The following is a 14,085-nucleotide window of genomic DNA, read 5'->3' on the forward strand; positions in this document are numbered from 1 at the left end:
GACATTTTTGGTTGTCACATCTGGGGGAAGGGTACCCCTGGCATCCGGTGGGTAGAAGCCAGGGGTGTTGTTAAACATCTGCATTACATGGGAGACCTCCGTAGCAAAGAGTTATCGGTCCCCAAATGTCTATAGTGTCAAGACTGAGAACCCTGGCTTAAACTGAGTTGATAACAATTGGCTTAACCAGAATCCAGGACAATGATTGGCAAAATAAGGAATGTCTACTTCCTAAGCATCCTCAGCCCCACCCCTTCTCATCTTCAGGTTCTGTGTTTCCTCTTCTTCTGGAAGCTGGGCTGTGAAAATCAACTCTTCTCTTTTGCTCTCCTCTTTTCTTCCTTCTCTCATATCTGCCCCCCCCCCCAGTCTCTCTGTACATGAGTAAATGAGGGAATCCAGAATGCTTGTTTACTCAGAGAGGGTTGGTTTTCAAAAGGTAGGAGTGGTTCTTGGTCCTTCCTACTTTTCTCTCCCAAGTCTGAGCCATAAGATCCAGATGGTTCTAGAAATGGAGCAAGTGTCAAACCAAAGCATGTTGAATTAAAATAGCACCTGTAAGAACATGAGCCCTGGAGCCAGGGGCTGAATCAACTGTCTATCACTCACTAGCTGGGTGTCTCAGTCAGCTCAGGCTGCTATAACAAAATACCACAGACTGGGCGGCTTAAACAACAAACATACTTCTCACAGTTCTGGAGGCAGAGAGTTTAAGGTTAAGGTGCATGAAGATTCAGGTTCTGGTGAGAGCTCTGCAAGCTCTGGCTTGCAGGTGGCTGCCATTTTGTTGTGTCCTCACGTAATCTTTCGTGTGTGTGTGTGTGTGTGTGTGTGTGTGTGTGTGTGTGGAGAGAGAGAAAGGGGGGGAGGGAGGGAGGGAGATCTTCCTCTTTTTTTTTTTTTATTTTTATTTTTTTAACGTTTATTTATTTTTTTGGGACAGAGAGAGACAGAGCATGAACGGGGGAGGGGCAGAGAGAGAGGGAGACACAGAATCAGAAACAGGCTCCAGGCTCTGAGCCATCAGCCCAGAGCCCGACGCGGGGCTCGAACTCCCGGACCGCGAGATTGTGACCTGGCTGAAGTCGGAGGCTTAACCGACTGCGCCACCCAGGCGCCCCGAGATCTTCCTCTTTTTATGAAGGCACTAATCCTGTCATGAGCACCTCCCTCAAGACCTCATTTAAACCTAATTACCTTCCAAAGACTCCGTCTCCAAAATATCATCACATTGGGGCTCGGGTTTCAGTATGCGAACTTTGGGGATCTGGGGACACAAACATTCAGTCTAAAACACTGGGTAACCAAGGGCAAGGGGTTTAATGTCTCTGGACTTCTGTTTCCTCCTCCATCTAGAAAATGAAGATGGTACCTCAAGGGGGGTGGTGAGGACTACACGAGATACTGTAAGTAAAGTGTTTGGGACAGTCATGCACACGCGTGCCAAATTTCGCAATTTTTGTGAATCCCAACCACCACAGAACTCATAATATCCACGAGTCGTTCTGGTGTACTCCAATTACTGGGATTCTCCTTTCTCTGAAGACTTTCAGAGCCTCTCGATAATGCCACACAAGGTACTCCTCAGTTCTACTATCTCGTATTACTCATGAAGAGATTGTGCTGATACGTCCGATGCACTGGCCTTCACAACCAGACCATAACCCCCTTGGAGACGGGGCTGCCCTTAATGCTTCTTCATCATCTGTGGTAGTGATGGGACGGAGTATCGGGCTGCAGTTAGACCCACCTGTGGGAGACTTCTGGGTCTCATCCCTGAAAGTACGTGGGAATATGTGTCTCTTCAGTCGATGTTGCTGTCCAGCCAGTTTAGCGAACCTTTTTTGTTACAGGAAGTAATTACCAAACACTTCTTGGCTGTGATTAAGAGAAGACACGAGCATAAGCCGAGGGCCTCCTAGACACCAGGCACTGTGTCGAGTGCTTTCTACGCATGGGTTCCCGAAAGCCTAACAGTCTGCTGGAGTAAATATCATCACCCTACTTTTTGTGCACGAGGAAACTGAGGTGCAGAGAGGTTGAGGTCTGCCAGTCACAGAACTGATGGAGAGTTCAAGCTGTCCCACTCCAGAGCTCATGCCCTCAAAGCCACCCCACGCTGCCTGCAAGTTGGTGGATTACTGGATCATTTGATGGCTTCCCAGTAGCTGCCCTATTGGTGGGACCATTGCGTCAAGCTATATACCCCATCACTCACAACCCCTCACAAATACTTGGTTCTTAAAGTGTTGAATTCCTCTGATCAGAATTTTGCCTGACTGCAGGGCTGAGGGTATGTTGTGGAAAAAAAGAAAAAGAAAAGGAAAAAGAGAGGGCCTTTGGGGAAGAAGGTTCGCGATCACACGACCAGCCTCCTCTGAAAGGCGAGCCAAGGAGACCACCCTACATATCCCTTTGCAGGGATCATTTCACCGTTTGCTATTTTGGTTGCTCTTAACTGACTTCCCAGAGTCCTGAGAAACATATCCTCATGCCATTAAAAAATATGTAGTGCTGAACCCCTAGTCCCTCCCTCGCCCCCCATGTCATGGATAAATGCACAACCTGCAGCCGTGACGTGGGGAACCCTTCCCCGCTACGTGAAGCTGCTTCCAAGCAGCTCGCGTTAGCTTCCGGCCGGTGTGTCCCCGACGCAGAACAGTAGGGAAGCAGGAAGGTCAATCCATCATCAGTCACGAGTTAACCCCCTTTTTATTTTAACACGGGACTCAGACGATTTGAACATGCTTGTAGGAAAAATTGCTCTCCCTTTCCCAAGTGATCCTGATGGATACTGATGTTTTTATGATTATTAATAAAATCTCTGAGACAGAATTTTATGGGCGCACAGAGACTCTAAAAAGTCATTCTTTGCCTTGGAAAATTGTGTATGGTAAGGGTGATAGAGGAAATTTTTAATAAGTGTGTTCAAGTGGAAAATCAGGGCGCAAAAGACGGAATTTTAAGAATCTGCTCTGGCTCCTTTGGACATTGAACTCGCTTCCTGCGAAGGCCTTCCGGGATGTGTTTCCCGAAGATAGTTCACCCCCAGGAAACAGTTTCAGTTTAGGTGGACAGAAATCTTTTGGGGAAAAATGCATTGTTAACTATTCATTGGCTCGTGTATTTTTTTTGTTCGCTTGTTTATTTGTTTTTATCATCTGTCTTGCCTTCTCCCTTCTTCCTCTTTCCTTCCTTCCCCACGTCAGTTCTGTCAACATTCTCTTCGGGATTCCATGGATCTACCTATTCGCTGAAACGGTGTAAAATCAAAGTGACTAACAAAGAAACCCCCGTTCCTTTTTAGCCTCCAAATGAGATGGGTTGGAAAAGGAGACAAACACCACGGGACTGATGACTTAAACATCGATGCGCCCTGAGCAAACAGGAGGGAAAGAGCGGCCGACACCTGCTTGGTAATCAGCTTTGTCATTCATGCAGATATTGTGAGGACAATTCCTTGCCGAAGCCTGGAAAATCTTAGCTTTGTTCGGTGCAAGGCAACAGACAGGCCCTGTTTCCAGGCACAGCTCTTGCTTCAGCAATCAAGAGTGGCCACGAGTAACTCTGGACCTACCTACCTGTGGATCTCCTTGACCTTCGCCAACACTTCTGCCTCCTCCCCTGCCTCTTCTTCCCCCAGTGTTGGGACTCCTGTCAAATCCTGTATTTAAAACGAGAATCCTGGAAAAGTTGGTCATTGCCAGCACGTAATGACAAGTTGGCTAATTGATAGTGTGCCTTCAAAAACGGGAGTAGGACAAACAAGGCAGCTAATTTTGATAATGAACAGATTCGCGGCAAACAGGCGACAGCATCCTTTGCATATGGTTCCACACCAGCCGTGTGTTTGTTTGGATTCTATGTTAATTTTAGAAACTGTAAAACACCACATGCCAAATTGGTTGATTGAAATAATGCTACTTCCCAGAGGCTGACAATCTGTTGTTTCTTGCAGGAGGCAAGAGGTTACCCGATGAGTGTTGACTTAGTTGTAGGCAAGAGTCTCATGGAGAATAGAGACAGTTGTCCAGGTAATTCACTGCCTCGGTGAACTGGATGCTTGGAGTATTTTGATGCTGCTTTATGTCTGTCTGTGTATCCCTCGATTCATGCATTTGTGCTTCTATATGTTGTGTAATTGGTTCGATTCCCTTTGCCAGTATAAATCTTGACTCGATTTTGATCTGGAACATTGCCTTTTTTTTTTTTAATGTCTATTTATTTTTGAGAGAGAGAGACAGAGACAGAGCTCAAACAGCGAAGGGGCAGAGATCGAGGGAGACACAGAAACCAAAGCAGGCTCCAGGATCTGAGCTGTCAGCACAGAGCCCGATGCGGGACTCGAACCCATGAACCGTGAGATCATGACCTGAGCTGAAGTTGGACGCTTAACCAACTGAGCGACCCAGGAACCCCTGGAACATTGCCTTTTTAGTCAAAGTTATACAGAGTATTTTTCCTAAAGGCATGTCAAGGAAGTTGGTCATCTTAAATAATCTATAAATATTTATTCCTGAAAGGGAATTGATTTTTTGGACTTTTAAAACCCAACAACATATAAGTTGCTGTGTTTTAAAATGAGTGTATGTAAGGGAGAAAGAAAGGAAGAGAGGTGGTTTGGTTTGTGATTTTAAATTTAGACAAACTGAAGAAACATACTCTTTCTTTAAATAAATAAATACTGTCTGCTAAATTACATTGTTGAATTTTAAATCCTGTGATAAAGTGGTACTTACCAGGGCTATAAACAATAAAGATAAACATTTCTGCTCTTGTGGGACTTCTATTTAAAAGTAGGAAAGATAATTTTAACAGAGCATCATATAATGACGAGCATGGTAGCCAGCTGATTATAAAATTATAAATGTTAATTTTTGAATCACGTTTTGCAGACGTGGACGCCGGGCACGGTTATATATGGTCAGTTTCTGTCGTCAGTCTCACCCAAAGAAACCATTCGCTAGGGAAAGACTCAACACTGAGCGTTATTTAATGGGAATAAAACAAGACCATTCAGGGCAGGTTTTGCTTGAGAGAAGTCCCCTCAGAATATCAGGGAGATACTTCAGATAAACATTCAGAATTACCTCCTGGCTAAGCAAGCAAGCGGGGAAAAAAGAAAAAAAAAAGGAAAGAACAAGAAAAAAGAAAAAATCTCACCCAAGACCCCCGTGGCAAGTGGAAAGGATTTGGAAGAGCTCGTAATTTGGGCTTTCAGCTGTTTTGCTGGGTTGTTAGTATTTGGTTTTATCCAAGAGCAATTCTGGATTTTAAGGCATCCTTCCTTGTTGCAAAGATAAATAAACAGAAATTCAGACTTTCAGGGAGAATTGGACTTTTATTTCCTTCTTCCTCATTAGAACGTATTTAGACCCCTATCCCCACCTCTTTTTCAAGACTTTCTGTTTCATGTTAACTCTTTAAAGAAAAGAAAGAGGCACGAAACAAGCAGCAAGAGAACCTTGGGTGGGGGTTCCTGTGAATGTTTTTAGAAATAAAACACAACTCTTCCTTTTTGCCTTAACGAGCATTTAGGAGGCCCTGCGATCAGGCCATCGGTAATGAGAGAGAGGCATGGCTTTGCTTCACTATTGTAGTTTAAATAGATTTGGAATCCAGTGAAATGGTTTTGTTCTAATTCTATCCTTTTTTTCTCAGTTCACTGACTTCTCAAAGAAAGCCTTTCCAAAGTAGCTGGCAGTTTCCAGTACGATAAGGCGAGGGAGGGGGACATTTTTGTTGCTGTTTGCTCTGTCCTGCCTTTTCCCCACTTCAAGGATCTGAGGCCCCATGGAAACCCTTGGAGTACTCATGGCCAGTATGGACTGTTATAAATAAAATACAAATCAAAAGCGTCATTCCACTGGCTTCTTTAGGTTCTTAAGCAGAAGAATGTTCTGATCACTGAAGCCATTTCAGGGCCCGAAATTAGAAAGTAATAAAAAATATCACACTCTCCCTGGTGGGTAGTACATTTAATTGGTTCCCCAGCAGGAGTCCAGCCTGAAGTCAGAAAGGCTCACTCTCTAGATCTCTGCTTCCAAAGGACCGCATGCAAACATGACCAAGTCAGTAAGAAACTGAGTGAAGGGAAACCGGAAAACCAGAGACAAATGCAGAAAAGAAACAGCTCAGGGCTAGGAAGAATAAAGAACAAAAAATGCATTAACCCCAAATTTCTTTAGCCAACACACCAACATATGCACAGACCAGGCAATAAATTGTTGCGTTTAGAGCGGCCTGGATCAACATGCGTGTTTAGGGCAGAAGTGACTTTGGAGTCAGCTCTGGTTGCAGGACGTTCTTCGGAAGAAAACGGACTGTCCTCACAGACTCCTGACTGTTTGGGATTTGTCTTAGAAGACCGGCCAGAGCCTTGATTCGAAGCTCACTCACGGCCTCCGGACGCGTGGCCGTACTGGCCCCGTGAAACACGCTCTCCAGAGTTTGGATGCGGAGTAGTTGGGACTTCACGGCAGTCGCCGGGACCACTCAGCCCCACAGAGCCTGATACTCTGCTGCCACCTTCTGTCCCAGCCTTGACGCCGAGAGGCTGTTCAACTCTGGGCTGTCCAGAAAACTCGGTGACTATCCCCTCTGCCTTTGAGGGTCAGGCCCTGGGTGACCTGTGCCCTCCCGAGGCATTCGTGCCTCTCTCTTCACGCCCGCCTGGAGGCCTGTCCGCTTCGGGTTTGGCCCTTTGAAATGGCTTCTTCCAGAACCAATCTCAGCTTGTTTGCTTTCCTCCCTTCCTCCCAGATCTCGAAGTTTCCATAGGGAGAGGGGTCTGGAAAAAATGCAGCTGAAGGCAAAGACGGGGCTTTTTGTTTTCAAACCGTCAGCACACTTCTCGTCTAAATCATTGCCAAAGACAAATGGGATGAAGTGGAGGAAAGGAAAAGTGAGGTTGAATAGCAGGAAAAAAGTCCTGACAGCAAGATCTATTGCCCTGTGGAGAGGCGTCCCCCGGGGGCGAGCTATTGGAGAGATATTTAAAACTTGAGTGGACAAAACATTAGACCCTTCACCGCAGGGAACAATTCTGCGGCAGCTCCTGGGACCTGGCCCCCGTGAGCGCAGAGGTCCTGTCCAACTCCAATTTTTTATGATTTCTCAATTGACTTCCCGTTCTATAAAAAGTGTTCAGTTGCCGCTGAGGAATCCAACTGCTTTAACATCCAGTTTGAGGTCAGGATGGTTTCAGTATACTTTCATTTTAGTGCCACATTAAAAAATGTCCCCACGCCTACTCTCTTTGAGCCAAAGGAAAGCAAATTCACATAATTAAGCCTCTAAATACATATTTTAGGCCAGAGGATGGAGTAGTCGGCCCTTGACAACTGGCCGCGACGTGACTCTCAGAGCAACGACGGCTTTGCAGTACAGCCTTCGAGAAATGCTTTGCCCCTCCCGATTCTCCAGTTTGGGTTTGTTGGTCTCGTTGGTCAGGATGATGATATCCGATGCCAGTTGTGAACATTTGGATGGGCTGGGAGGTGGGATAAATGGCTTCGCTCTGCATCTCATTGCTAATGGCTCCTTCTTTGTATGGATTTCACACTTAGCAACCTGCTGGCCCCGACCGGGGAAGACCAAGAGAGCAGGAGAGAGGTGGGATGTGCGGTCATGTTCTTCGCCTGAAGATTCCTGCTCCTTAGGGTGTCTGGGTTCAGCCCTCCAACCGGTAATTATCAGGCTCCCATTAAGTGCTGGGCACTGAGCAGGGAGCTGGGGTGTCAAAGTGGAAGTGGGCGAAGACAGACAAGAAAACCAATGGGGTCCCTGGGATAAATCTCTCAGTGGCTTTTGGCTATTCTTAGGGTACAGTTGAAAATCCCATATTCTGCAAAGCATCCTGTGATCCAGCCCCTGCCTGCTTCTTTGATCTCGTCTCCGTCCTTCCTCTGGTCTCTGAGGCATGAGCGAGCTTGGATCTACTCTCTTCTCCCTGGTGAGCTCTGTTCCTTCTCATATCAATGCCCTTCCGGGCACCCAGCCCAAAGCCCACTGGTCTTCCTCCAACTCCTTCACCTAGTTAATGCTTCTTCCTATCTCTCAGCTCCCAGCTGAAAGGTCATTAGCACAGAGAAAGCCTCCCGGGCCTCTGGGCCTACATCAGGTCTCTCGAGAGTGTCCTCTCTCCATCAGAGCCCTGCAGACAGCTAACGAGTCCAGGGCTGGGGGGGTTCCTGTCCCTCACCCCTTCCAGAACATGATCCGTGTAAACAGGTACCTCCCCTGTCTGGCTGGCCTTTGCCGACCAGAGCCTCCCTCAGGGCCTTGTCCATAGTGCATGTGCCGAGTGGATGAACAAATGGAAGACTGAATTAAGAAAGTCCTGCAACACGGGTACGTGCAGATGCTGTTGAGTCAACAAAGAGACAATGGATTCCACTGGAAGTATTTTCTAGCAGAAGTGGTCATTTAGCTGGATTTTAAGGAAAAAGCCAGAGTTTCCCTATTGAGATGGGCCCGGGGGGAGTTTCTACAAGGTGCACCCCCTCGCCAGCCTTGGTAGGGCGCCATCTTGTAATTTCTGATTACATATCTGTGGTAAGAAGTTCAAACATTGCTGAAATGCCCAAGCACTACAGGTTACCAGCCTTACTCCCACCCTGTAGGCATAAACCTTGGTCACGGAGAGTGTCTCCTGGTAGAGTTTTTGTATACCTTTCCCCCCAGGGATTAAATTATTTTAAGTAATGTTTTATTCCACCCAAAAACATATATTTACATTGCCACAAGGAAGAGGCCGACTCCTTTATTCACTTCAGTGGGAGCCTTGGGCAGGTCTGAAGGAGTTCATAGGTCATTGTTTACTTCCCAAGAAACCCAGAAGATGCATTAGAAGAGATTTTTTTACTTTGTCGCAATAAAACAGGTCTGGCCACAACTTCTAAGCCCTGGGAAATGGGTTTTAGTCTGGAGAGAACTTTCCATTGGTGTGGTGACTGTTGGGTTATAAAGATGGTTGGAAGACAAGATATACCAGGAAATGTCAGTAGAATGGAAAACATAATGTGAAGGCGTTGATTCCCAAGTTCAGGTAGCTGGTATATGTTGCATGACCCGCACGGAGCTAAGTGCTTTACATGTGTTGTCCATTCAGTCTCCATGACAACCTTGCAAAGTGAGTCCTACTGTTATCACCTCCATTTTACAGATAAGAAAACTGAGAGTCGGAGAAGTGAAATATCTCGCTCCCAAGTCAGCAAAGCAAGTGAGTGTGGGAGCTAGGACTTGGACCGAGATAGCTAGCACCCGCACCTGCCAGCCTCATCACTCGGTTCTTCTGGCCTCTGGCCAAGTCTAAGAAGGGGAGATGTGGACTCAGGAGTCCCGGCTCCTCCCCTCTCAGCTTTGGGAACAGGAAACACTTGAATTTCTCCGAGTCTCAGTTTCATCCCTTATAAAGGGGGAAAATAATTGTCATCCCACAGGGTTGTTGTGGTGACTAAATGGAACTGTACACGGAACTGTCTGGTCAACTCTAGCACGTTCTAGCATTTTCACAAGTGCCTCTTACTTAGCTAATTTCACAGCATCATAAAGATGGCCATGCTTGGCTGGGTCGTCTGAGAAGAATCATGCTAAATGAGAGGAGTCATTCCCATCAGAGTTGGGGGTGGGTGGGGGATGGTGGCGGTTCTTCCCACCAAGCTACCTACCCGGCTCTCGTCCGCATGCCCCATCTCCAGCTGCATTAGCAGTGTGGCTCTGTGTCCATGGCCGTCCTTATGATGGCTCCTTTTTTAACCATTATGTTATTTGCCTTTGCTAAGTTATTCATGCTTATTGTGAAAAGTCAAATAACACAAGAAAGTAAAATTGCCCATATTTTTTAACACTCACCTCTGGTTTTCAAAGTCAGTCACTTTTTGGTCCTTTGCATGTGGGGTATAGACTCCAAATCACCCCAAACAGATTCTTGTTAAAACCTACGAATATCATCCTGCCCTTGAGTCTTGTCGTGAGAGGATAGCAGGCAGAGTGAATAAGGAAAGTGAATCTCCTGAATGAATCAGGTGGGTAGTCCCAATCCCAGCAGGTCAGAAGCAGGTTTTTCTCCTGCTTCAGATTGTTCACGTTTCTTCAATACCACGCAGGGGGAGAGCTGACCTTGGTTTATAACATTCCCTGTGAAATGTCTATTTTTTTTTTTTTTTCTCTAAAAGTCTAAACACTCGCAGAGAACGTAAATATACCTCCTCTCCTGCTCCGTGGCCTCTGTCCCCCAGCAAACATGTGTGAAATCTCACACGTATTCGTGCACAGAGGCCGGCTGTCTGATTCAAGATGACAGGGCTGTTCTCCATGTGTCTGTCAGAGGCACCGAGCCCCCAAAGCCAAACGAGACCAGATGGGAAACCACAAGGCCAGTCCCCTGTCCTCTGCAGTGTGTTGTCACCTCGTTTGGGTGTGCATCGAGTGAGAAGCCCAGTGAGGTCAACTCCGTTTCTGAGCTGGGCCTTAACTAACGCGATGGCTTTCCACACCTAGCTTGTCGTGAGTCTCTAGCCCAGTCTTGTCCTTAGCCTGACCACCTACGAGCCATTGGTTCACCAGCTTAACCTTCCCTGATATAGGACAGACGCTGGAAAAGAACTCAGGTACACGGTGGGGAAACAGAACAGGTTGGAAACAACTGTTTATCATGGGCTCATGAGCTGCTTTCCTGGTTTGGGCTGAGGAGAGCAGAGATCATGGTGCTCCTCACAGCTTTGGCTGTTTCAACATCTGGGTGGATTCATTGTCCCAGTGGACAAAGGGACGTACTAATAGTAACACACAGAACATTTCAGACCTTTACAATTTGCCAAGACCTTGCACATTAGTGACCTCCTCTTAACCTCTTATCTGCTGTGAGGAGAGCAAGGATACCACTCCTATTTCACAGAAGAGGATCTTGGGACTCGGGAAGGTTGAGTGGTTTGCTCACGTTGGGATGGAGCTAGCCTTCCTTTGCTCTACTCTCTCCCCCAGACATGTCCAGAGAACTCCCAATAATCTGACGTTAATGGGGCAGAGCCTGGTCTTGGACGAATGACTGCCGGATGCTGGGCTCCTGACTCCTTCCTGTCCCCTCTCCCCTTTAGGCCCCATTTTCAGTCCCCTCTTGGGATGTGTGCGGGAAGGATGTCCTAGTCACATGGTCTTCATCTCCTCCCCACTCAGACACTTGTCATGGTCTAAGCAGAAAGTTGACAGTGATTGGCGGCTGACGTGTCTTCTTTGCGGACTACTGGGGAGCAGGCAGGCAGGCGTTCTTTTTCGGGCTGTCCCAGGTGATATTTTTCAAACTTGTTTTTGAAAACCCGAAAAATCAAATCTGGTTAGTGTCTCGCTCTTCCGGAAGGGGTGGCTGTGGGTAGCATCAGACGAGGTGATCCTGAATTGCCCCAGGGTAGAAACAATCGCTGAGAGAGAAACATGGTTTTTGACCTGCAGGAATTTGAAGGAGTGACACACAGGAGATGCGTTGGTCCTTGGTTCCAGCACTCAGGGCCGATCAAAGACCCCAGTGTTAGCCATGACCTTGGCCACTCATTCCTATTCGGATATGCTGGTGACCACACTCGGGCACAAACCTACAAAGGCCAGCTACTTGCTTGTAAGTTGCATAAAATTCCACCAACTGAGATCTGCCTTATTTAAGCAATCTTCAGTCTTAAATTCTAGAATTATCTTGCCCTCTGTTCGTGCAGCAGGCTTTTCTCCTGCTCCTTCCCAGTCATGACTGTCTGTTTATATCATGAGTGGCAGGATCAGGACCGGAAGGGTAGCTGGGCTAGGGCAGCAGTAAGCCCGTCAGTATTTTTATTGGCTGAAGTGGAACAGAATGTTCCTTTTATATTAATGATAATAACGACTCAAGCACTATGCCAACAGCTTTGAAACATGATCTCATTTAATCTTAAAACTAATCAGTTAGGTTAAAGTATGTTACTTGCCCCATTTTACAGATGAGAAAGCTGAGGCTCACGGAAGTTCATTAATTTGCGTCAAAATATACATCAGCAGGGAGAGGTGACAGCCACACCCAGAACTCTCATTTCAGAACCTTGTACTTTGAGCTGCCACCCAGTGTAGACCAGTGATTCTCAAACTCCAGGTGCGAATTGGAAGCAAAATTTGTACTTTGGTATCATCTATACTTTTGCAAGTAAAATGTTACTAACGAGTAAGTGCCCTCGGTGACACAGCCTGGAAGGTAGGGCCTTTCTCCCAGTTGAATCTGGGATGAGTCTATTCTGCAGTCAGTAATTCAGTCACATGGTGGGTTCAGCCTGGATTCTGTGAAGGCTCCACGATGCTAACACTACAGGAAATCAAAGTCCTCAGGTACAAAAACTCTTATTTCTTGAACCAGAGATTGCCTGATAAAATACAGATACCCAGTTAAATCTGTATTTTGGATAAACAATGAATACAATTTTAAGATGAATATGCCCCATGATATATTTGGGATATACTTATCCTTCAAAAACGATTCATTGTTTATCTGAAATGCGAATTTAATTAGGCATCCCATACTTTTGTTTATGAAATCTGACAATCCTTTTGGAACTCAAAACAAATGTATCTGAACAAGCAAACAAACAAAAATGTGATGTGACTCTGGCATCCAAGTGCCTCTCTGACACACAATTAATATGGTAATAATAATATTAGCTCAACACCGGAACACCAGTATTTCTGTGAAGCTTGAATGGTTTATGTAGGATCAACTGGACAGAGACTTGAATTAGAATTGGCCAAATTGTTGCTGTATATATAGGAGGTGGTTTTTGACTTCTGACCAGTGATTTCCAGTCCTTGGCGACACATAGGAATCATCTCTGTCTTGTAAGCTTTAAAAAATACCAATGGTTGGGGCGCCTGGGTGGCTCAGTCGGTTAGCGTCCGACTTCGGCTCAGGCCATGGTCTCACTGCTCATGGGTTCGAGCCCTGCGTCAGGCTTTGTGCTGACAGCTCAGAGCCTGGAACCTGCTTCAGATTTTGTCTCCATCTCTCTGCCCTTCCCCTGCTCATGCTCCGCCTCTGTCTGTCTCTCTCTCTCTCAAATACAAAATAAAACATAAAAAAAAAATACCAATGGTTGGGCTCTACCTCAGAGATTCTGAAATCATTAGTCTGGGGTGTGGCCTAGGCATGGGGATAACACGCTGACAATGAAGATCTCTCACATTCCAAGCCTTCACAACTGGTGTATATGAAACAGTGGTATAGGTATTCAGAAGAGGGAATATTCTATGAGTGGAATGGCCCCAGTCAGTTCCCTGGATGAACAGGGAACCCAACAGGGTGAAGGTTTGGATAAAGAGAGAGGAGCAAGCAGTTTTCCAGGGGACGAAAAATGGCTTGGAGCAAACGAGTAGAAAAAATGTGCAAGCCAGTGACAGAAAACAGAGCAGTCAGATTAAGGCAGCACTTCTGAGTAAAAGCAAAAATTTTTATTGAATTGTTTTCATTTATGTGTATCAAAATAATATATGAAGTTGTGGGAGTTTTAGTAAGTACAATAAAGCAAGATAAAAAACATTCAAAATCACTTTTAAATGTTCACTGCTTTTCATGCTTTTTGGACCGTTATTGAGAGCATAACTTTATATCGTAACCATTTCACCACGTCACCAGAAATTCTTCATGAAAATTTATACAGGTTGCGGTTGTTGCCGTGATAGTGTTATAAGTATCTCAGACTTCCTCCAAGAGTTGGACGTTCAGCTTCTGCCAAATTTTTCATGCATTTGGCGTTTGTTTTTAGATTTGTAAGAAGTGAATGGGAGAGTCCAAATACAGGGCTTTTCCTACTAGCCCATGGACTGAAAGCATGTGCAGACCCCACCCTCACACTGTGCTCTTGCAGTCCCTAGAGAAGAGCCTCAACATTCAAGCCAGACATCAAGTTCATCGCCAAAGTCAAGATGGCGCCCACCTTGGGGCACGCCAAGCAATGTGTCGGGCTTTCTCTCCTCGGCCCTGAATCACAAGTCCTAACAAATGGAGGTGCCACTTCTCTTCATTACAGACTGCTGTCTGGCCAGAGAACTACTGTTGGGACCTAAGATGTTTTTCAC

At 46.0% G+C, this 14,085-nt stretch overlaps 1 long non-coding RNA gene across 1 annotated transcript in view; it reads left to right on the top strand.

The window, feature by feature from the left end:
* LOC147576171 (uncharacterized) overlaps positions 1-4,774 on the top strand; it is a 75,993-nt gene extending 71,219 nt beyond the window's left edge. The window contains exon 2 of the long non-coding RNA XR_015242022.1: positions 3,308-4,774. This is a non-coding gene — a long non-coding RNA (uncharacterized LOC147576171). The remainder of the gene's footprint in view (positions 1-3,307) is intronic.
* The last annotated feature ends 9,311 nt before the right edge of the window (positions 4,775-14,085 follow it).

This window comes from Puma concolor, chromosome D2, assembly GCF_028749965.1.
Source record: "Puma concolor isolate L17-30 chromosome D2, mPumCon1.1.hap2, whole genome shotgun sequence".
NCBI lineage: Eukaryota > Metazoa > Chordata > Mammalia > Carnivora > Felidae > Puma > Puma concolor.